Here is a 25,473-nt window from a genome sequence, read left to right on the forward strand (position 1 = left end):
TGGCCAGATAGAAGCCACTCCTCAGTAAAAGGCACATGACAGCCCGCTTGGAGTTGGCCAAAAGGCACCTAAAGACTCTCAGACCATGAGAAACAATATTCTCTGGTCTGATGAAACCAAGATTGAACTCTTTGTCCTGAATGCCAAGTGTCACGTCTGAAGGAAACCTGGCACCATCCCTACGGTGAAGCATGGTGGTGGCAGCATCATGAGGTGGGGATGCTTTTCAGCGGCAGGGACTGGGAGACTAGTCAGGATTGAGGGAAAGATGAACGTAGCAAAGTACAGAGAGATCCTTGATGAAAACCTGCTCCAGAGAGCTCAGGACCTCAGACTGGGAAACAGGTTCACCTTCCAACAGGAAAACAACCCTAAGCACACAGCCAAGACAATGCAGGAGTGGCATCGGGACAAGTCACTGAATGTCCTTGATTGGCCCAGCCAGAGCCCAGACTTGAACCCAATCTCTGGAGAGACCTGAAAAAATATTTGCAACAATGCTCCCCATCCAACCTGACAGAGCTTGAGAGAATCTGCAGAAACGAATGGAAGAAACTCCCCAAATACAGGTCTGCCAAGCTTGTAGCATCATAGCCAAGAAGACTCGAGGCTGTAATCGCTGCCAAAGGTGCTTCAACAAAGTACTGAGTAAAGGGTCTGAACACTTCTGCCAATGTGATATTTCAGTTTTTATTTTTAATAAATGTGCAAAAAAAATAATTACCTGTTTTTGCTATGTCATTATGGGGTATTGTGTGTAGATTGATGAGGGAAAAAAACGATTTGATCAATTTTAGAATACGGCTGTAACGTAACAAAATGTGGAAAAAGTTAAGGGGTCTGAATACTTTCCAAAAGCACTGCATATAATATAATCGCCTAGATTAACATTTTATTTTGCTTACAACTTTTATTCTGATATCTGACTTAAATACTAGGCTATAAGATCATTGGGGAAAAAAACAGAATTACTTAATAACTAGGCCTACAGGTAACTGCCAAAATAATGGAAAAACTTGTGTAAATGAGGGATACAAAGTATATTGAAAGCAGGTGCTTCCACACATCCCATCATGCTTAAGGTCATGAATAAAAATGCTGGGCAGGCCATTATTTTGGCGACCATAGCTACAGTACCAGTCAAAAGTTTGGACACACCTACTCATTCAATGGTTTTTCTTTATTTTTACTATTTTCCACATTGTAGAATAATAGTGAAGACATCAAACCTATGAAATAACACATATGGAATCCTATAGTAAGCTAAAAAGTGTTCAACAAATCAAAATATATTTTAGATTTTAGATTCTTCAAGGTAGCCACCCTTTGCCTTGACGACAGTTTTCCACACTCTTGGTGTCACGATCGTCTTGATAAGAGAGAGAGGACCAAGGCGCAGCGAGTGAAAAATACATCTTCTTTTAGTGAAGAAAAAATCAAACACTTACAAAATGAACAAAACAAACGATCGTGAAGCTAAACTGAACTAAGTGCACACATGCAACATAGAACATAGACAATTACCCACAAACACCTAAAGCCTATGGCTGCCTTAAATATGGCTCCCAATCAGAGACAACAATAAACAGCTGTCTCTGATTGAGAACCAAATCAGGCAACCATAGACTTTCCTAAACACCTACACTGAACACAACCCCATACATACTAAAAACCCCTTAAATAATACACACACCCTAAACTAGACAAAACACACAAAGACAACCCACCCCAACTCACGCCCTGACCAACTAAATAAATAAAAGAAAAAAGGAACAATAGGTCAGGAACGTGACACTTGGCATTCTCTCAACCTGGAATGCTTTTTCAACACAATTGAAGGAGTTCCCACATATGCTGAGCACTTGTTGGCTGCTTTTCTTTCACTCTGCAGTCCAACATATCCCAAACTATCTCAATTGGGTTGAGGTTGAGTGATTGTGGAGGCCTGGTCATCTGATGCAGCCACTCCATCACTCTCCTTCTTGGTCAAATAGCCCTTACATAGCCCGGAGATGTGTTGGGTCATTGTTCTGTTGAAAAACAAATGATAGTCCCACTAAGCGCAAACCACATGGGATGGCATAAAGATGCAGAATGCTGTGGTAGCCATGCTGGTTGACAGTGTCATCAGCAAAGCACCATCACACTTCCTCCTATATGCTTCACTGTGGGAACCATACATGCGGAGATCATCCGTTCACCTACGCTGCGTCTCACAAAGACACGGCGGTTGGAACCAAAAATCACAAATTTGGACTCATCCGACCAAAGGACAGACTTCCACCCATCTAATGTCCAATGCTCGTGTTTCTTGGCACAAACAAGTCTCTTCTTCTTATTGGTGTCCTTTATAGTAGTGTTTTCTTTGCAGAAATTCGACCATGAAAGCCTGATTCACACAGTCTCCTCTGAACTGTTGATGTTGAAATGTGTCTGTTACTTGAACTCTGTGAAGCATTTATTTGGGCTGCAATTTTTGAGGCTGGTAACTCTAATGAACTTATCCTCAGCAGCAGAGGTAACTCGGTCTTCCTTTCCTGTGGTGGTCCTCATGAGAGCCAGTTTCATCATAGCGCTTGATGGTTTTTGCGACTGCACTTGAAGAAACTTGAAAAGTTCTTGAAATTTTCCAGATTGACTGACCTTCATGTCTTAAAGTTATGATGTAGTGTCGTTTCTCTTTGCTTATTTGAGCTGTTCTTGCCATAATATGGACTTGGTCTTTTACCAAATAGGGCTATCTTCTCTATACCACCCCTACCTTGTCTGTAACGTCTGCTTCACACCCTCAAATACGTATATCCCCTGAATGCAGCTCACTTTCCATCCCACTTTCCGGCTCACACTCTCAAACACCTAGATCCCCTGAACGCAGCTCACTCTCCAGATCCCAATCACCTGAATTCTAATGACCTGTTCACACACCTGTATGTCATTATCACACACTATTTAGTTCAGTTCTTTGCACCCCATCACTGTGAGGTATTGTTTGTTTTGTGACACACGTCTTTCAGAGCTCTGTTTTTCCTGTAATTTACTCCTCCTGTGTATGATAGTTTTTGCCTGCCTCACTAACGATGCCTATTCCCTGCCTGTACTTTAGGCTGCCTGTACTTTAGCCTATCGGATTTCCTGTTATCAACCTATTGCCTGATCTCCCAGACTACGTTACAAGCCTTTTCCCTGCCTGTACTGTTGCCCTTTTGGACCCCCTGTGTATGACCTTCTGCCTGCCCCTGGACCCAGCTACCTGCCTCCTCCTGTGGTCCTTTGCAATAAAAACCTGCTGCGCCCTGCATTTGAAACCAGCTCTCTGTCTCCCCTCGTGTTCATTACATTATCACAATAAAACTGATTGGCTGAAATGCATTAAGAAGGAAAGAAATTCCAATAATTAACTTTCAACAATGCATACCTGTTCATTGAAATGCATTCCAGTTGACTACCTCATGAAGCTGGTTGAGAGAATGCCAAGAGTGAGCAAAGCGTTCATCAAGGCAAAGGGTGGCTACTTTGAAGAATCTCAAATATAAAATATATTTTGATTTGTTTAACACTTTTTTGGTTACTACGTGATTCCATATGTGTTATTAAATAGTTCTGATGTCTTCACTATTTAGAAAATAGTAAAAATAAAGAAAAACCCTGGAATGAGTAGGTGTGTCCAAACTTTTGACTGGTACTGTATATAAATGCATTTATAAATGTCTACATTTGTTTTTGTCACGTTTATTGTATTACAAACACCTTACTGCATACCTTTATGTGAGCTAAACATACACAACAAACTATATAAAATAGTTTAAAACTTCTCTAGGGTGGGGGCAGCATTCGGAATTTTGGATGAAATGCATGCCCAAATTAAACTGCCTGCTTCTCGGGCCCAGAAGATATGATATGCATATAACTGGTAGATTTGGATGGAAAACACTCTAAACACTCTAGTTTTCAAAACTATTAAAATAGTGTCTGTGAGTATAACAGAACTGATTTGGCAGGCGAAAACCTGAGAAAAATCCATTCGGGAAGTATTTTTTGTTTGTTGATTTTGTAGTTTTCTATTCAATGCCATTACAGTATCCATTGACTTAGGACTCAAATTTCAGTTCCTATGCCTTCCACTAGAAGTCAACAGTCTTTAGAAATTGTTTCCGGCTTGTATTCTGAAAAATGAGGAAGTAAGAGCAGTCTGAATGAGTGGACCCTAAAGTGTCACAGAGCTTTTTCATAAGCGCGACCGAGAGAGTGCCTTTCTTGTTTACCTTTTATATTGACAACGTTATTATCCGGTTGAAATATTACCGATTATTTAGGCTAAAAACAACCTGAGGATTGAATATAAACATCGTTTGACATGTTTCTATGAACTTTACAGATACAATTTGGATTTTTTTGTCTGCCTTTTTTGACTGCGTTTGAGCCTGTGGATTACTGAAGAAAACTGAGGTTTTTGGATATAAAGATATTTTATCGAACAAAAGGAACATTTATTGAGTAAATGAATGTCTGCTGAGTGCAACCATATGAAGATCATCAAAGGTAAGGAATTCATTTTATCTCTATTTCTGACTTGTGTAACTCTTCTACTTGGCTGGTTACTGTTTGTAATGATTTGTCTGCTGGGCTATGTTCTCAAATAATCGTAAGGAATGCTTTCGCCGTAACTAATTTTTTACATCTGACACCGTGGTTGGATTCACAAGAAGTTAATCTTTAAACCTATGTAAAATATGTTTTGTTTTCAGAATTTTTATAATGAGTATTTCTGTATTTGAATTTGGCGCCCAGCAGTTTCACTGGCTGTTGAAGAGGTGGGACGCTAACGTCTCACGTACCCAAGAGAGGTTAATGTATAATTTTTAGAAAGTACTAATGTTACTGACCTCACTACAACAACAAAATACTTAAATACATGTATTTCGTCCTTGTAACATTGAAAATAAATACTGTAGAATTCCATTCATTCCTCTACAGGACTGCTTTTCTGAGGAGTGCCAATATGGCGGCCGGTGGCTTCAAAGCCTCTCATTGGCCAAAACATAGCATTAGCAACCCAGGGTTTATGTACTTGATTGATCTCAACCCACTTGAACACTTATGGGAGATTCTGGAACGATGCCTGAAACAGCGTTTTCCAACACGAACAAAACACCAAATAATGGTCCTTTCTCATAGAACAATGGAGTTGCATCCCTCCACTAGAGTTCCAGACACTTGTAGAATCTATGCCAAGGTGCATTGAAGCTGTTCTGGCTCGTGGAGGTCCAACGCCATATTAAGACGCTTTTTGTTGGTGTTTCCTTAATTACAGCAAGCACCCTTGTGTATTATTTTGGTACCAGGTAGTAATGGAATTCTTGGAAGTGTTGAATTATTTGAAGGAAGTACCGTTGTTGCATTTTCCTTTGAAATATCAGGTAAACGAACACTAACTACACTGTTTGTTAACTTAAGCCCTAATAGAGTTTTGAACTTACACACAAGCAACACAACACACACACACACATACTGTACTATACACGAGCACACAGTCACACACCAGTGGAGGCTGCTGAGGGGAGGACGGTTGGAACGGAGTCAATGGAATGGCATCAAACTCATGGAAACCACCTGTCTGATGTATTACCACGAGCACGTCCTCCCCAATTTAGGTGCCACCAACCTCCTGTGTCACACACACAGAGACAGACAGAAACACAGTGAATAGGTTTTGCATAAATCGGTTGCCAATTCTGATCTGGAGGATCATCATCATCAGAATAATTATTCCAGTCAGACTCTCAGCCACATACTGTATGCACACACACACACCCACATACTGTATGCACAAACACATACATACAATACTCACTGTATACACACACACACACACACACACACACACACACACACACACACACACACACACACACACACACACACACACACACACACACACACACACACACACACACACACACACACATACTGTATGCACAAACACATACATACAATAATCACTGTATACACACACACACACACACACACACACACACACACACACACACACACACACACACACACACACACACACACACACACACACACACACACACACACTGTATGCACAAACACGTACATACAATACTCACTGTATACACACACACACACACACACTGTATACACACACACCTCCATCTCACTGTCACACACGTAGCTAGCATGATGGCAGCCTATTAAATTTAATGCAGTGTTTTCGCAGCTCAAATAATTTACATCCTAACCCCTCATAATTTCTCTCTCTTTCTCTCTGTCTCTCTCTCTATCTCTGAGTGATGCAGAGACTGGGAATAAACAGGCAATTTAAGTCCTGGACACCTCACTGCTCATACACACACATACCACCACACACACATACCACCACACACACATACCACCACACACACATATCACCACACACACATACCACCACACACACATACCACCACACACACACATACCACCACACACACATACCACCACACACACATACCACCACACACACATACCACCACACACACATACCACCACACACACACACACACACCTCACTCACCCCTCCCAAGGCCCACACACCTCACTTACCCCTCCCAAGGCCCACACACCTCACTCACCCCTCCCAAGGCCCACACACCTCACCTACCCCTCCCAAGGCCCACACACCTCACTCACTCCTCCCAAGGCCCACACACCTCACCTACCCCTCCCAAGGCCCACACACCTCACTCACCCCTCCCAAGGCCCACACACCTCACTCACCCCTCCCAAGGCCCACACACCTCACTTACCCCTCCCAAGGCCCACACACCTCACTCACCCCTCCCAAGGCCCACACACCTCACCTACCCCTCCCAAGGCCCACACACCTCACCTACCCCTCCCAAGGCCCACACACCTCACTCACCCCTCCCAAGGCCCACACACCTCACTCACCCCTCCCAAGGCCCACACACCTCACTCACCCCTCCCAAGGCCCACACACCTCACCTACCCCTCCCAAGGCCCACACACCTCACTCACTCCTCCCAAGGCCCACACACCTCACCTACCCCTCCCAAGGCCCACACACCTCACTCACCCCTCCCAAGGCCCACACACCTCACTCACCCCTCCCAAGGCCCACACACCTCACTTACCCCTCCCAAGGCCCACACACCTCACTCACCCCTCCCAAGGCCCACACACCTCACCTACCCCTCCCAAGGCCCACACACCTCACCTACCCCTCCCAAGGCCCACACACCTCACTCACCCCTCCCAAGGCCCACACACCTCACTCACCCCTCCCAAGGCCCACACACCTCACTCACCCCTCCCAAAGCCCACACACCTCACTCACCTCTCCCAAGGCCCACACACCTCACTCACCCCTCCCAAGGCCCACACACCTCACTCACCCTTCCCAAGGCCCACACACGGACCTCATCAGAGATACACACATAAACATTCAGAGCGGATATAGTGAGGCACTAAAGGTTACAATTTGTATTCTGTTGAAATAAATTCAGTCCCTGAAATTTTCTCTGTGCCTCCTACTGCAGCAGCGTGGATCTGTTGTGCTTCTCAAAAAATAGGGCTGCGTGTTTGTGTGTGTGTGTGTGTGCGTGTGCGTGTGTGTGTGTGTGTGTGTGTGTGTGTGTGTGTGTGTGTGTGTGTGTGTGTGTGTGTGTGTGTGTGTGTGTGTGTGTGTGTGTGTGTGTGTGCACTCAGATGGATCAGGAAATTCCCCTCACTTGTGTAATGCATTCCTCTAGTATCTTTATTTTGAATAGGATCTATGTCAACTCAGAATGCCTCCTAGAGGTTGGGGCCCTATATGATGGTTTCGTTGGTTTTGTTTTTATACAAAATGATCAGCAAACGTGTAAAATAATAACACACCGAGTTAGAAATTCACAGAGGTAAAACAATATTGAATGGTGTAAGGGTGATGTTATTGTTAATTTTAAATTGTTATAATTTTTTTAATTTGAATTGATATTGAAGTCACAGTTAAATAAATGATCTGAAATCAAATAAGCCTAGTACAGCCTCGTAGAGCCACTAGTAGAGACCCTATTAGAGTCCCTAGTAGAGCCCCTAGTTGAGCCTCTAGTAGAGCCCCTAGTACAGCCTCTAGTAGATCCTAGTAGAGCCCCTGGTAGAGCTTAGTAGAGCCCCATGTAGAGCAAGGTGTAAAGCCCATAGTTGAGCCTCTAGTAGAGCCCCTAGTAGAGCCCCTGGTAGAGCTTAGTAGAGCCCCTAATAGAGCCTAGTATAGCCCCTAGTAGAGCCCCTAGTAGAGCCTAGTAGAGCCCCTAGTAGAGCCCCATGTAGAGCCCCTAGTTGAGCCTCTAGTAGAGCCCCTAGTACAGCCCCTAGTACAGCCCCTAGGACAGCCTCTAGTAGAGCCTAGTAGAGCCCCTGGTAGAGCCTAGTAGAGACCCTATTAGAGCCCCTATTAGAGGCCCTAGTAGAACCCCTATTAGAGCCCCTAGTAGAGCCCCTAGTAGAGTCCCTAGAACCGCATCTAGTAGTAGAGCCTCTAGTAGAGCCTAGTAGAGCCCCTAGTAGAGTCCCTAGTAGTAGAGCCTAGTAGAAACCCTATTAGAGCCCCTATTAGAGCCTAGTAGAGCCCATATTAGAGCCCCTATTAGAGCCCCTATTAGAGCCCCTAGTAGAGCCCAGCAGAGCCCCTATTAGAGCCCCTAGTAGAGCCCCTATTAGAGCCCCTAGTAGAGCCTAATAGAGCCCCTAATAGAGCCCCTAGTATAGCCCCTAGTAGAGTCCCTAGTACAGCATCTAGTAGTAGAGCCTCTAGTAGAGCCCCTAGTAGAGCCTAGTAGAGCCCCTAGTTGAGCCCCATGTAGAGCCCCTAGTTGAGCCTCTAGTAGAGCCCCTAGTAGAGCCCCTAGTAGAGCCCCTAGTAGAGCTCCTAGTAGAGCACATATTAGAGCCTAGTAGAGCCCCTAGTAGAGCCCCTATTAGAGCCCCTAGTAGAGCCCCTAATAGAGCCCCTAGTAGAGTCCCTAGTACAGCATCTAGTAGTAGAGCCTCTAGTAGAGCCCAGTAGAGCCCATAGTAGAGTCCCTAGTAGTAGAGCCTAGTAGAGCCCCTATTAGAGCCCCTATTAGAGCCCCTATTAGAGCCCCTATTAGAGCCCCTATTAGAGCCCCTAGTAGAGCCCAGTAGAGTCCCTATTAGAGCCCCTAGTAGAGCCCCTAGTAGAGCCTAGTAGAGCCCCTAGTAGAGCCCCTAGTATAGCCCCTAGTAGAGTCCCTAGTACAGCATCTAGTAGTAGAGCCTCTGGTAGAGCCCCTAGTAGAGCCTAGTAGAGCCCCTAGTTGAGCCCCATGTAGAGCCCCTAGTTGAGCCTCTAGTAGAGCCCCTAGTAGAGCCCCTAGTAGAGTTCCTAGTAGAGCCCCTAGTAGAGTCCTTAGTATAGCTCCTAGTAGAGCCCCATGTAGAGCCCCTAGTTGAGCCTCTAGTAGAGCCCCTAGTACAGCTTCTAGTAGAGCCTAGTAGAGCCCTTGGTAGAGCCTAGTAGAGCCCCTATTAGAGCCCTTAGTAGAGCCTAGTAGAGCCCCTATTAGAGCCCATATTAGAGCCCCTATTAGAGCCTAGCAGAGCCCCTAGTAGAGCCTAGTAGAGCCCCTATTAGAGCCCCTATTAGAGCCCCTAGTAAAGCCTAGTAGAGCCCCTAGTCGAGCTCCTAGTAGAGCCCCTAGTAGAGACTAGTAGAGCCCCTAGTAGAGCCCCTAGTAGAGCCTCTAGTAGAGCCTCTAATAGAGCCCCTAGTAGAGCCCCTAGTAGAGCTCCTAGTAGAGCTCCTAGTAGAGCCCCTAGTAGAGTCCCTAGTACAGCATCTAGTAGTAGAGACCCTAGTAGAGCCCCTAGTAGAGACTAGTAGAGCCCCTAGTAGGGCCCCTAGTAGAGCTCCTAGTACAGCCCCTTGTAGAGCCGCTAGTAGAGACTAGTAGAGCCCCTAGTAGAGAATAGTAGAGCCCCTAGTAGAGCCTAGTAGAGCCCATAGTAGAGCCCCTAGTAGAGCTCCTAGTAGATCCCCTAGTAGAGCCCCTAGTAGAGTCCCTAGTACAGCATCTAGTAGTAGAGCCCCTAGTAGAGTCCCTAGTACAGCATCTAGTAGTAGAGCCTCTAGTAGAGCCCCTAGTAGAGCCTAGTAGAGCCCCTAGTTGAGCCCCATGTAGAGCCCCTAGTTGAGCCTCTAGTAGAGCCCCTAGTAGAGCCCCTAGTAGAGCCCCTAGTAGAGTTCCTAGTAGAGCCCCATGTAGAGTCCTTAGTAGAGCCCCTAGTAGAGCCCCATGTAGAGCCCCTAGTTGAGCCTCTAGTAGAGCCCCTAGTACAGCCTCTAGTAGAGCCTAGTAGAGCCCTTGGTAGAGCCTAGTAGAGCCCCTATTAGAGCCCCTAGTAGAGCTTCTATTAGAGCCCATATTAGAGCCCCTATTAGAGCCTAGCAGAGCCCCTATTAGAGCCCCTAGTAGAGCCTAGTAGAGCCCCTATTAGAGCCCCTATTAGAGCCCCTAGTAAAGCCTAGTAGAGCCCCTAGTCGAGCTCCTAGTAGAGCCCCTAGTAGAGCCTAGTAGAGCCCCTAGTTGAGCCCCATGTAGAGCCCCTAGTTGAGCCTCTAGTAGAGCCCCTAGTAGAGCCCCTAGTAGAGCCCCTAGTAGAGTTCCTAGTAGAGCCCCTAGTAGAGTCCTTAGTAGAGCCCCTAGTAGAGCCCCATGTAGAGCCCCTAGTTGAGCCTCTAGTAGAGCCCCTAGTACAGCCTCTAGTAGAGCCTAGTAGAGCCCTTGGTAGAGCCTAGTAGAGCCCCTATTAGAGCCCCTAGTAGAGCCTCTATTAGAGCCCATATTAGAGCCCCTATTAGAGCCTAGCAGAGCCCCTATTAGAGCCCCTAGTAGAGCCTAGTAGAGCCCCTATTAGAGCCCCTATTAGAGCCCCTAGTAAAGCCTAGTAGAGCCCCTAGTCGAGCTCCTAGTAGAGCCCCTAGTAGAGACTAGTAGAGCCCCTAGTAGAGCCCCTAGTAGAGCCCCTAGTAGAGCCCCTAGTAGAGCTCCTAGTAGAGACCCTAGTAGAGTCCCTAGTACAGCATCTAGTAGTAAAGCCCCTAGTAGAGCCCCTAGTAGAGTCCCTAGTACAGCATCTAGTAGTAGAGACCCTAGTAGAGCCCTTAGTAGAGACTAGTAGAGCCCCTAGTAGGGCCCCTAGTAGAGCTCCTAGTACAGCCACTTGTAGAGCCGCTAGTAGAGACTAGTAGAGCCCCTAGTAGAGAATAGTAGAGCCCCTAGTAGAGCCTAGTAGATCCCCTAGTAGAGTCCCTAGTAGAGCTCCTAGTAGATCCCCTAGTAGAGCCCCTAGTAGAGTTCCTAGTACAGCATCTAGTAGTAGAGCCCCTAGTAGAGTCCCTACTACAGCATCTAGTAGTACAGTCTCTAGTAGAGTCCCTAGTAGACCCTATTAGAGCCCCTAGTAGAGCCTAGTAGAGCCCCTAGTAGAGCTCCTAGTAGAGCCCCTAGTAGAGACTAGTAGAGCCCCTAGTAGAGCCTCTAGTAGAGCCTCTAGTAGAGCCCCTAGTAGAGCCCCTAGTAGAGCTCCTAGTAGAGCCTAGTAGAGTCCCTAGTAAAGAATCTAGTAGTAAAGCCCCTAGTAGAGCCCCTAGTAGAGTCCCTAGTACAGCATCTAGTAGTAGAGACCCTGGTAGAGCCCCTAGTAGAGGCTAGTAGAGCCCCTAGCAGAGCCCCTATTAGAGCTCCTAGTACAGCCCCTATTAGAGCCCCTAGTAGAGCTCCTAGTAGAGCCCCTAGTAGAGCCTAGTAGAGCCCCTAGTAGAGCTCCTAGTACAGCCCATATTAGAGCCCCTAGTAGAGCCCCTAGTAGAGGCCCTAGTAGAGGCCCTAGTAGAGCCCCTAGTAGAGCCCCTAATGGAGCCCCTAGTAGAGCCCCTAGTGGAGCCCCTAGTAGAGCCCATATTAGAGCCTAGTAGAGCCCCTAGTGGACCCCCTAGTGGAGCCTCTAGTGGAGCCCCTAGTAGAGCCCATATTAGAGCCTAGTAGAGCCCCTAGTGGAGCCCCTAGTGGAGCCTCTAGTAGAGCCCCTAGTGGAGCCCCTAGTAGAGCCCCTAGTGGAGCCCCTAGTAGAGCACCTAGTATATCCCCCAGTGGAGCCTCTAGTAGAGCCCCTAGTGGAGTCCCTAGTAGAGCCCATATTAGAGCCTAGTAGAGCCCCTAGTGGAGCCCCTAGTGGAGCCCCTAGTAGAGCCCCTAGTGGAGCCCCTAGTAGAGCACCTAGTATATCCCCCAGTGGAGCCCCTGGGCATTCTCTCCAATGTCAATGTGCAATGTTTTCCACATGGAAAGCCATGCATTATCTCTCCATCTCTCTTTCTCGCTCTCTGTCTGTCTCTGTCTTTAATCTGATGTTCTGTAATGTTTAGGCACAGAGAATCTCCTTCTAATCTCAATATGGCCCTGTTTGCTCTGTCATAATCCTGTGTGTTTGCGTGTGCATGTGTTTTTAAAAGACATTAATGCCCAGTAAAACTGTATGACATCTGCCCTCTATGCTCTCTATGCCCTGTTGTGTTTGTGTGCTGAAATGAGTTCTGATGATGTAATATTTTGTTTATGTTATTGTGCTTGAGATGCTGTGCTGCACCATACATTGCGTTTGAGTAAACAACTAATTGCCCATACTGTGTGTGTGTTTGTTCACGCACACATACAAAAAAACTTTAGATCCTATGGCCTTGTATAACATAAAACATGCACACACACAGGCTTGTATAACTAATATTGTGGGGATACACAAGTCCTATTTAAAATCCCATTTTCCCTAAACATTACCCTAAACTTTACCCTAACCCGAACCTTAAACCCAAAACCTTAACCCTAAAGCTAACCCTAACCCTCGCTCCTAACCCTAAAGCTACTAACACAAATTCTAACCTTAACCCTAAACCACCCAGAAATAGCATTTGACCTTGTGGGGACTAACAAAATTTGTCCAATTTTTGTTTGTTTACTATTCTTGTGGGGACTTCGTGTGGACATCCACACATATCCAGAGCGTAACACACACACACACACACACACACACACACACACACACACACACACACACACACACACACACACACACACACACACACACACACACACACACACACACACACACACACACACACACACACTCACATAGGCTTCATTATTTATCCAAATACCATGCGAAAAAACAATACGCACCATACAAATAATAAAGAGTGCCCTTTAAGTCCCATGCAACTAGCTCTCACAGTCTCACGTCAGAATTAGACGTTCATCCATCTTTCTCAAATGTCAAATTTCTAAGTTGTTTCAAACGTCAAAAGTGTTAATCTTAAGGTTAGGCATTAACTTCAAATGTTAATGTTTAGGATAGGCTAAAAACAAAAATAGTACAAATAACTTTCTATCGCTGGATTCGTCCATGCAATCTTTGGCACCAGAGGCAGACACTTAAGGTTGGGGTTAAGGTTAGGCATTAACTCTGAATGGCACCAGAGGCAGACACTTAAGGTTAGGCATTAACTCTGATGGGCACCAGAGGCCGACACTTAAGGTTGGGGTTAAGGTTAGGTATTAACTCTGAATGGCACCAGAGGCAGACACTTAAGGTTAGGTATTAACTCTGATGGGCACCAGAGGCAGACACTTATGCCCATCTGCACCGAAAACTTAACTGAAGGTAACAGTGCTCGCTGTTGCCCCTAGTGGACAATTTCTACAACATCTCCCAAGATCCTCAGACATCAATGGACGTTGAATACTGACTTGTATCAAAGGTGACCTGGCTGGTCCTATTCCCCCTCTTATAAACCTGTTGTGTTCCGATATAACTTATCTTAAAATTAACCATTTAAAATCCATTTTGAATGTGTTTTTATACAGCCTGTAGCATATACAATGATCCTACCTTTTTGATCCTACCGCCTAGGCTTGTCGAGTCGATCGCGTTATCTGTCTCTCTTCTATTTACAGCGGTTAAAAACTGCCTCCAAAATGCTTAATCGCCGTGGAAACCGCCTTCGCAGCGCTGTTACATCTCCATCCCAGTGTGTCGCTCTCTCTCTGTGTGAGAGTGTGTGTGAGGGAAAGAGTCACTAACCTATTATAATAAGCGTTGCGCTCCGTTTCCCTAGCTCCCTGCGTGACTTTGTTCGAAAGCTCAGGGTCTGTGCCTTATAACAGAAGTACACTGTAGTCTATAACTTAACCCTGAACTTACAATATAAGTTGTCAGATCATTGAAACTCGAAAGACACATCTGTAAAAAAAAAAAAAAAAAAAAAAGGCTTTTGCGCGTAAATGGCTACGCATATTAACTAACCTCGCCATACAGTCATATGGATCTATAGCCTATGGGCTATAATGTCATTATCTATATTTGTATACGTTTAGTAAAGGGCGCCAGGTGTTGCCAGAGCCCGTGCATTGATCCCTGCGCGCGCTGATGATGTGCATGCGTGTGTGATGGTGGTTCGCGCGGGGGAGCTTCGAGCGCGCGAAAGATGATGGTCTTCTCTCTTGTTCAGCTCCGTTACCGAATTCAGCAGGTCTTTACGGTTTAGTCAGACCAGCCTTACCAAGAAATCCATAAAGTATTTTGTTGACAAGTCCTCCATGTGCAACATAATGGGCTTGTTATATTATCCTTTAAATTCAGTTAATTATTCAGTTTGCGTTGTGCATAAATTACACCGTGCTTGAAATAACTCAAAGCCTTTTGGCAGAAGAATACACGTCAATATTTCCCTGTAAGAGGTATAGCCTTGGTTTATTCTACTACATAAGTGGTTCTCGTGCTACAATAGGCCTATGACTGTTCAGTTGTATGTCTTTAAAATTACAGCAGTTTAATATTATGAAACTGTAGAGCAGATTCTCCTGCTTTTGTCCAAGGAAAGTACAATTAAATGTATAGAATCCAATCAATGAGCAGAAGAAAAGGGAGAGGTTTGGTTGGAGAAAGAGGGGAACAAGAGGTGACAGGGAGGAGAGCGAAGAATACATAAACATGTTGCACAGGGCATAAACGAGAGGAGATGGAGAGAGACAAGAGGAGATGGAGAGAGACAAGAGGAGATGGAGAGAGACAAGAGGAGATGGAGGAAAAGAGCTCATAGATAATAGAGCAAATTGATTCTGGATACATTGTACAGATCTGTCGTTTTTATCAGCAGCAGCAACATCACCATAGTAATCATCCTCAGCATCACTGTTCAGTTCTGAAGCCAAGGCAGGATTAAGTCTTACGGTATATTCTAACCACAACCGTAGAGAAACACACAGCTGCTCCACACATACACACACAGCCCTAACACACCATACACACTTACACACAGCCCTGACACACAACACCATACACCACCAATTATATATATATTCTCATTCACTCTCTCATTGTCAGTCACAGCAAGATTCTCTTTTCATCTTTTCTGTCCATTTTCTTTCAATTTATATATATTCAACCCTGGTCTGTCCATCCTTTCAGTGTTGAAAACCAAGTCTGGTACACATCACCTATTCCCCTCCGCTCTGTGCCCTCTCTCTTTCTCTCTTATTTTCTCTCTCTGCCTCTCTCTCTCTCTCCATCTCTCTCTCTGTCCAGTCATAACCTCATTACTTACCTTTCCAGGAGAAGGTAGGCTACACTCCATCTTTTATTTTATGTTCCCAGAAATGTAGTGGCTCCTTATGCGTTTTCTCTAGCCTCCTCTCTCTCTCTCTCTCTCTCTCTTCTCCTCTCTCTCTCTCTCTCTCTCTCTCTCTCTCTCTCTCTCTCTCTCTCTCTCGTCTCCTCTCTCTCTCTCTCTCTCTCTCTCTCTCTCTCTCTCTCCTCTCTCTCTCTCTCTCTCTCTCTTCTCTCTCTCTCTCTCCCTCTCTCTCTCTCCTCTCTCCTCTCTCTCTCTCTCTCTCTCTCTCTCTCTCTCTCTCTCTCTCTCTCTCCTCTTTCTGTTGGCCCTCCCTCCTTCTCTCTCTCTCTTCTCTCTCTCTCTCTCTCTCTCCCTCTCTCCTCTCTCTCTCTCTCCCTCTCTCCTCTCTCTCTCCTCTCTCTCCTCTCTCTCTCCCTCTCCCCTCTGTCTGTTGGCTCTCCTTCCTTTTCTCTCTCGCTCGCTCGCCCTCCCCTCTCTCTCCCTCTCTCTCTCTCTCCCTCTCCCCTCTCTCTGTTGGCTCTCCCTCCCTTTATCTATCTCTCTCTCTCTCTCTCCCTCTCTATCTCTCTCCTTCTCACCCTCTCTCTCTTTTTTCTAACTCCTATTCTGTGTCACTTCCCTTTAAAAAAATCAGTACTACATATCAGCAGACACTTTATTTAACTGTAACAGGAATCGAGTTTATCATCATTTAAAACACTTGGAAAAAGTTAAATGTACAGCTATAATTCAGTATATTAGGATTTATAGTGAGGTCCGAAATTATTGACACCCATGATAAAGATCAGAAAAATGACTATATAAAATAAATAATTAAAATACTGAGCTATACTGTATGCTCAAAAAAACGGGGAAATTATTGTATAATAATACAATTGCTCAGAGAAAGAGGTTTTGTTTAAAAATGTATCTTTTTTTTCTAAGATAAGTTAGGGGTAAGAGTTATTGACACCCTATTTTCAATACCTTTCACTACCTCACCTTGCGAGGATAAAGGCACTGAACCTTTTTTTCTCAAATGAGTTGGAGCACACATTGGGAGGGATCTTAGACCACTTCCTCTGTGCTAACGGTTTGCCCTCTTCAATTCAAACCACAGGTTTTCAATGGGGTTCAGGAAACTGAGATGGCCAGCACAAAATGTTGATTTTGTGGTGAATTAACCATTTGTTTGTGTTTTTTATGTGTCTTGGGGTTATTGTCTTGCTGGAATATTCACATGTGGCCAAGTTTCAGCCTGAGGCTGACAGATGCAACCAGGTTTTGGGCAAAAAAATGTCCTGGTACTGGGTAAAGTTCATAATGCCGTTGACAAGGCCTCCAGGACCAGTGGAAGCAAAATAGGGAAAGGGGGATACCTAGTCAGTTGTACAACTGAATGCATTCAACTGAAATGTGTCTTCCGCATTTAACCCAACTCTTCTGAATCAGAGAGGTGCGAGGCGCTGCCTTAATCAACAACCCCATCTTCGGCGCCCGGGGAACAGTGGGTTAACTACCTTGTTCAGGGGCAGAATGACAGATTTTTACCTTGTCAGCTCGGGGATTCGATCTCGCAACCTTTCGGTTACTGTCCCAACGCTCCTGCCCGCATGGCTACCTGCCCCCAAAATAGTCCCATAACATCAAAGATTCACCACCATATTTTACAGTAGGTATGGGGTTATTTTCTTCTCATGAATTCAAATTTCTATGCCAAACCCACCACTGGTATGCGTGGCCAAAGAGCTCTATTTTCATGTCATCTGACCAATGCACTGGTTCCAATCAAAGTGACAATGTCGTTTAGCAAACTCCAGACGTTTACTTTTGTTGGATGGACCCTTCTCTGTCTCACCAGTTGCATTCCATCTCACACTCTCTCTCTTTATTTATCTTTTTTTTCTCTGCTCATCTCTCTCCACCCTTCTCTCTCTCTCTGCCCCTCTCTCTCTCTCCACCCCTCTCTCTCTCTCCACCCCTCTCTCTCTCTATGCCCCTCTCTCTCTCTCCACCCCCCCTCTCTCTCCACCCCTCTCTCTCTCTCCACCCCTCTCTCTCTCTCCACCCCTCTCTCTCTCTCCACCCCTCTCTCTCTCTCTCTCTCTCTCTCTCCACCCCTCTCTCTCACTCTCTGCCCCTCTCTCTCTCTCCACCCCTCTCTCTCTCTCTCTCTCCACCCCTCTCGCTCTCTGCCCATCGCTCTTTCTCCACCCCTCTTTCTCTCTGCCCCTCTCTCTCTCTCTCCCCCATCTCTCACTCTCTCGGTCTCTCTCTAATTAAGTAGGTTTCGGTAACAAACCTTTGGGCTTTGGCGTTGCCATGGTTACCCCAACATTCAATCTTGTTCGGCCCGCCTCTGTGTATGCGTGCCTGTGAGTCAGTGTATGTGCCTGTGGGTGAGTGTGCGGGTGAGTGTGTGTGCGTGGCTGTGCATGCACATGAGCATTTTTTGGCAGTGTCGCTTGCTGGGCTCTGCTTTCATGCTTTGTCTTCCAGAGGGACAGACAGATGCTGCCATTCTGCTGCCTCTCCTCCTCTCTGAGATATAGAACATTTGTGGTCAACCTCACCCTCTTTCTGGCTCTCTGTCTTTGTGTTTGTCTCTCTCTCCCCTTCTCTCTCCCACTTTCGTGCTCTATCTATCCCTGTCTCTCTCTCTCTCTCTCTCTCTCTCTCTCTCTCTCTCTCTCTCTCTCTCTCTCTCTCTCTCGCTCTCGCTCTCTCTCGCTCTCTCTCTCTCTCTCTCTCTCTCTCTCTCTCTCTCTCTCTCTCTCTCTCTCTCTCTCTCTCTCTCTCTCTCTCTCTCTCTCTCTCTCTCGCTCTCTCGCTCTCTCTCTCTCTCGCTCTCTCGCTCTCTCGCTCTCTCTCTCTCTCTCTTTCTCTCTCTCTCTGTATACAAGAGTAACAGACTTGTTTCTCTGTCCATAAAGCCTCATCGATAATATGGTTCATGTAACACAGAGGGAGAAACCCAAGGTTTCTAGAGGTTCAGCCTTTTCTTCCCTCTTCTCTCTCTGGCCATTTACCCATGTTCCTCTGTATTTTCCTGTCTGAATGGATAGCTTTCCAGACGAGTTACACACTGAACAAGTGTGCTGTGCAGCCCCTGGCTAGCTAGTGTGGTGCTGTGGTGTCCTCATATCGACCAGCCTGTCAGGTTAAAAGTTACTCAGTATTGGAGGATCATGATTCCTGGCAGCAGGGCGGGAACTGAAAATAAATGCATTTTATTCCAATCGGCCTTGAAATCAACCGAGAGATGAGGGCTCATGATGGAGCGTGTGACATCACTGAGGTCTAAGTTCATATGTCAGAAGCAGAGCTGATGATGCAGTGGACCAATCCCAGAGCTGTATACAGTGTATAAGAACTTGAAGGTCTATTCTCAATTAAACTGAATACATTATGTATACAATCCAGCCAGAAGGTATATTTGCATTATAAAGAATGTTTTCCCATGATGTTTCTCTTCTCTGTTTTATCTTTCAGCCAACAAGACCCTGTTGGGGGGAGGAGGAGGTGAGTCCTTCTGTCGCTCTTTACTCTTTTATTTCTGTTCCCTTGTTCCTGGAGAGAAATAATACAGACCGCTGTGTGTGTGTGTGTGTGTGTGTGTGTGTGTGTGTGTGTGTGTGTGTGTGTGTGTGTGTGTGTGTGTGTGTGTGTGTGTGTGTGTGTGTGTGTGTGTGTGTGTGTGTGTGCGTGCGTGCGTGCGTGCGTGCGTGCGTGCGTGCGTGCGTGCGTGTGTGTGTTAGACCTGGGATAACACACTTTTTTCCCTATGCTTTGTGGAAAGTAAATATTTTTGGGGGGTAAGAAATAGTTACTTTGGAGGTGACTACAGCTGTTTGCATACAGATCACCAAAAATGACTACTTTTTTAAACTATTTGAATACAGATGTCAGAAATTAACTACTTTTTAAAACTATTTGAATATAGATCTGAGAAAGCAACTATTTTCTAAAAATATTTGAATTCAGATCTCAGGAAGTGACTACTTTTCAGAACCGATTGGATCGGCTGTCTTCAACTAATGGCAGGGCTGTATCTGGAACTGCATGTTGAAGATAGAAATAGAATGAACAGCAAACGCAATGTCCTATACTATTTCAATCTATCTGACAATCATATTTGATCTACACAATACATTTCTATCTGAATATTCTGTAAATATCCATTCTCCTGAATGTCTATTGCCACAGGTGTACATAATCAAGTCAAACCAATAAACCAATAATATTTTGTACAGAGAAGTATAAATAAGTTGTGATGCTCATGTCACGTTCCTGACCTGTTTTCTGTTATTTTTGTATGTGTTTAGTTGGTCAGGATGTGAGTTGGGGTGGGCATTCTATGTTATGTGTTTCTTTGTTTAGGTCGGTTGTAATTAGCCTTATATGGTTCTCAATCAGGGACAGGTGTTTGACATTTTCCTCTGATTGAGAACCATATAAAGGTAGGCTGTTCACACTGTTTGTTTGTGGGTGGTTGTCTTCCGTGTCTGTGTATGTGCACCACACGGGACTGTTTCGTTTTGTCGTTCGTGTATGTAGTCTGTTCCTGCTCGTGAGTTCTTCGTGTATTTATGTAAGTTCCGTGTTCAGGTCTGTCTACGTCGTTTTGTTATTTTGGTAATCCTTTCAAGTGTTTATCGTGTTTCGTCTTTTCTTTAATAAATTCGTTATGTCAAACTTTCATGCTGCGCTTTGGTCCAATCCCTACTCCTCCTCTTCGGACGAAGAGGAGGAGGACAACCGTTACAGCTCAACTACTGTATGACTCTTTCAACATGCCACTGAAAAGGTTGAAAACTGCAATTCATTTAATGATACCCGAAAATATTTCAGAGAAAATCAAAGCCATTTGCAATCATTACAAACAGCAATTTGGATACTTAGCAAAAACAGCTTTGAACCTCTTTCTCTATCTGAGGGCATGTGTTCTTGTTTCAAACACTCAGAATACCATCTTTAAAGGGATAGTTTACTCGGAATACAAACTAACATGATTTTCAACCTATCTTGGCTGTTGTTGATTCAAGAAGGCAGTTTCTGGATATTTCGTTTCCTTTCAACACTTAAGAGCCATATTTCGTTACTGTTAGCATTCTCAGTAACACATAACATTAACCTGTTCTTGTGCCTGTGTAATAAAACTGGAATTACGTTTGGAGCAACATTTTATTAGCAGGTTGTTACATAATACTTTGGTAATTACATTTTAATTGCATAGCAATTAACAGAGTTTTTATAAGTACTGTACACAAGAGGAATAGTGACTGTTCCTTATTCCACTTACACTACCGTTCAAAAGTTTGGGGTCACTTAGAAATATCCTTGCCTCACAAGTCCTCAACTGGCAGCTTCATCAAATAGAATCCACAAAACACCAGTCTCAACGTCAACAGTGAAGAGGTGACCCCGGGATGCTGGCCTTCTAGCCAGAGTTGCAAAGAAAAAGACATATCTCAGACTGGCCAATGAAAAGAAAAGATTAAGATGGGCAAAAGAACACAGACACTGGACAGAGAAACTCAGCCTAGAAGACCAGCATCCCGGAATCGCCTTTTCACTGTTGACTTTCAGACTGGTGTTGTGTGGGTACTATTTGATGAAGCTGCCAATTGAGGACTTGTGAGGCGTCTGTTTCTCAAACTAGACACTCTAATGTCCTCTTGCTCAGTTGTGCACCGGGGCCTCCCACTCCTCTTTCTATTCTGGTTAGAGCCAGTTTGTGCTGTTCTGTGAAGGGAGTAGTACACGGCGTTGTACCAGATCTTCAGTTTCTTGGCAATTTCTCATATTGGAATAGCCTTCATTTCTCAGAACAAGAATAGACTGACGAGTTTCAGAAGAAAGTTCTTTGTTTCTGGCCATTTTGAGCCTGTAATCGAACCCAGATATCCTGATGCTCCAGATATTTAACTAGTCTGAAGAAAGACAGTTTTCTTGCTTCTTTAATCAGCACAACAGTTTTCAGCTGTGCTAACATAATTGCAAAAGGGTTTTCTATTGATCAATTAGCCTTTTAAAATGATAAACTTGGATTAGCTAGCACAACGTGCCATTGGAACACAGGAGTGATGGTTGCTGATAATTGGCCTCTGTACTCCTATCTTGATATTCCATAAAAAATCTGCCATTTCCAGCTACAATAGTCATTTACAACATTAACAATGTCTACAATGTATTTCTGATCAATTTGATGTTATTTTAATGGACAAAAAAAAGAGCAAAAACAAGGACATTTCTAAGTGACCCCAAACTTTTGAACGGTAGTGTATGTAATAACTCCATTATCATGCAGTTTTGCTATTGTAATAATCCCAAAATTACTACACATGTATAAGAACTGGATGTCAAGTGTTACTGTATTACCTTATGTCACTCATAAGGAAAATATATTTGTTAGTTACTGTCACGTTCCTGACCTATTTCTGTTAGTTTGTTGTATGTGTTAGTTGGTCAGGACGTGAGTTTGGGTGGGCATTCTATGTTGTCTGTTTCTATGTTGGTTTAGGGTTGCCTGGTATGGCTCTTAATTAGAGGCAGGTGTTTGGCGTTCCTCTAATTGAGAGTCATATTTAGGTAGGTTGTTTCACAGTGTTCGTTGTGGGTGGTTGTCTCCTGTGTCAGTGTTTGTCGGACTGTTCGGTTTGTTTTTGTACATCGTCATTTTGTGTAGTCTATTTTCCCTGTTCGTGCGTTCTTCGTGTTTATTGTAAGTTTGTCGTCCAGGTCTGTCTACTCCGTTTGTTGTTTTGTTAGTTATAGTGAAGTTCGTGTTTTTTTTTCGTCTTTTCTTTAAATAAATTATGTGTTCACAACCCGCTGCGCCTTGGTTCCATCACTACTCCTCCTCCTCTTCGGTTGAAGAGGAGGAGGACCACCGTTACAGTTACCTTGAAGCTGCAAAAATGGTCTTCTCTAATGTTGAGGTGATTCCATGTCAAATCAAAACAAATCAAATGTATTTATAAAGCCCTTCTTACATCAGCTGATGTCACAAAGTGCTGTACAGAAACCCAGCCTAAAACCCCAAACAGCAAGCAATGCAGGTGTAGAAGCACGGTGGCTAGGAAAACCTCCCTAGAAAGGCCAGAACCTTTTCCAGAGAGGAACCATGCTATGAGGGGTGGCCAGTCCTCTTCTGGCTGTGCCGGGTGGAGATTATAACAGAACGTGGCCAAGATGTTCAAATGTTCATAGATGACCAGCAGGGTCAAATAATAATAATCACAGTGGTTGTCGAGGGTGCAACAGGTCAGCACCTCAGGAGGAAATGTCAGTTGGCTTTTCATAGCCGATCAATCAGAGTATCTCTACCGCTCCTGCGGTCTCTAGAGAGTTGAAAACAGCAGGTCTGGGACAGGTAGCACGTCTGGTGAACAGGCCAGGGTTCCATAGCCGCAGACAGAACAGTTGAAACTGGAGCAGCAGCACGGCTAGGTTGACTGGGGACAGCAAGGAGTCATCAGGCCAGGTAGTCCTGAGGCATGGTCCTAGGGCTCAGGTCCTCCGAGAGAGAGAAAGAGAGAAAGAGAGAAAGAAAGAGAGAAAAAGAGAGAAAAAGAGAGAGAATTAGAGAGAGCATACTTAAATTCACACAGGACACCAGATAAGACAGGAGAAATACTCCAGATATAACAGACTGACCCTAGCCCCCGACACTTAAACTACTGCAGCATAAATACTGGAGGCTGAGACAGGAGGGGTCGTGAGACACTGTGGCCCCGTCCGACGATACCCCCGGCAGGGCCAAACAGGCAGGATATAGCCCCACCCACTTTGCCAATCACAGCCCCTCATGTATTTCATTCTAATCTGTAGGCTATAGTAAGATGCATATCTAACAGCCTTCCAGACCATGTGCTGATGATAAACTAACTGTGGTAGTTTTTGATACTCAAACAAATATTTGGCAGCCATCAAGTAAATATATATTTTTGTTTTCAAATGACTTGCATGTGTTCAAATACCTTCAAATGTTATTTCTTTTTCTGAGACCTGAATTTGAATATCAAAGAAAATATTTGCCTTCTAGTTGAAACTCTATAAAAAACTATATTTGACTACATCGAGTATTTGAAAAGTTGGTATTATACAATGAATTACAAAATATAAATATTTTCTGCCCAGGTGAGTGTCTGTCTGTCTCTGTGTGATCTTTCTCTCTGAATTCATGAGCGTGACAGAGAGCAAATGTTTTTGCAGGTGTGTGTCGTTTGTGTGTGTGTGTGTGTGTCGTTTGTGTCTGTGTGTGTGTGTGTGTGTGTGTGTGTGTGTGTGTGTGTGTGTGTGTGTGTGTGTGTGTGTGTGTGTGTGTGTGTGTGTGTGTGTGTGTGTGTGTGTGTGTGTGTGTGTGTGTGTGTGTGTGTTTGCATCCAGCTTCCTGGTTAGTGTCTTATGTGAGACTGCAGGTGAGAAGTCAATAGGATATAATTTAGGACTATGGAGTGCTGTGTATATAAACAGTCATTTCTCAGTCTGTTGTTGAGTCAGTGCTTTGCGGGGGGGGGGGGGGGGGGGGGGGGGGTGTTGAGAGACTGAGGCTAATCGATACTAGTGATAAATCTGTACTACTAGTGCCCAGTCACTCAGACCCCCCTCGCCCCACATTTACAATATGTCTCCTGTATTTTTCCTTCTTGACAAATACAACCGGCCTCCTGAAACGGCTGATGGAACTGTTTATAACCAAACTCCACCAACTATTTTCTTTAAACCCCAGCCGTGTGTGTGTGTGTGTGTGTGTGTGTGTGTGTGTGTGTGTGTGTGTGTGTGTGTGTGTGTGTGTGTGTGTGTGTGTGCGCGCGTGCGTGCGTGCGTGCGTGCGTGTGCGTGTGCGTGTGCGTGTGTGCGCGTGCCTAGGTGTGTTTGTGTGTGTGTTAGGCACCCAGCAGGCCTAGCTGTGGTTAGTCTCTCCCAAGCAGGCTCCTCCTGCTGCTGCGTCTCCATGGCGATGTCTCAGGTGGCTACTCAGGGCACAACTTTCAGATTCTGCCTGTTTGGAAGAAAACAACTGAAAGCAAAGTGCTGCAAAATGTAATGAGGGATTACAGATTGGAATTAGCTATATGTAGCTACTGTAATTTATATGTATCCACTGTATTTTATATGCTACTGTAATTTACATGTAGCTACTGTAACTTACATGTAGATACTGTAACTTACATCTAGCAACTGTAAATTATATGTAGCTAATGTAATTTAAATGTAGCTACTGTAATTTATATGTATATACTGTAATTTATATGTAGCTACTGTAACTTATATGAATTTACTGTAACATATGTAGCTACTGCAATTTATATGCTACTATATTTTATATGTAGCTACTGTGACTTTTATGCTACTGTAATTTATATGTAGCAACTGTAACTTATATGTATATACTGTAACTGATATGTAGCAACTGTAACTTATATGTATATACTGTAATTTATATGTATATACTGTAACTTAGTTGTATATACTGTACCTTATATGTAGCTACTGTAACTTATATGTATATACTGTTACTTATATGTATATTCTGTAACTTAGTTGTAGCTACTGTAACTTATATGTAGCTGCTGTAATTTATATGTAGCTACTGCAATTTATATGCTACTGTAAATTATATGTAGCTACTGTAAAGTATATGTAGCTACTGTAACTTATATGTATATACTGTTACTTATATGTATATTCTGTAACTTAGTTGTAGCTACTGTAACTTATATGTAGCTGCTGTAATTTATATGTAGCTACTGCAATTTATATGCTACTGTAACTTATAT

General features: G+C 44.4%; 1 protein-coding gene across 2 annotated transcripts in view; it reads right to left on the reverse strand.

The window, feature by feature from the left end:
- LOC129827501 (leucine-rich repeat transmembrane protein FLRT1-like) overlaps positions 1-15,769 on the reverse strand; it is a 43,656-nt gene extending 27,887 nt beyond the window's left edge. The window contains exon 1 of one of the 2 annotated variants that reach the window (XM_055888406.1): positions 15,683-15,769. The gene's annotated coding sequence lies outside the window, so the exon portion shown is untranslated. Of the gene's footprint in view, positions 1-13,968; positions 14,700-15,682 lie in introns of those variants that run through there. The other variant, XM_055888405.1, reaches the window with a different exon arrangement.
- Between the last annotated feature and the right edge of the window lie 9,704 nt (positions 15,770-25,473).

The sequence above is a fragment of the Salvelinus fontinalis genome, chromosome 29 (genome assembly GCF_029448725.1).
Source record: "Salvelinus fontinalis isolate EN_2023a chromosome 29, ASM2944872v1, whole genome shotgun sequence".
In the NCBI taxonomy this organism is placed as follows: Eukaryota; Metazoa; Chordata; class Actinopteri; order Salmoniformes; family Salmonidae; genus Salvelinus; species Salvelinus fontinalis.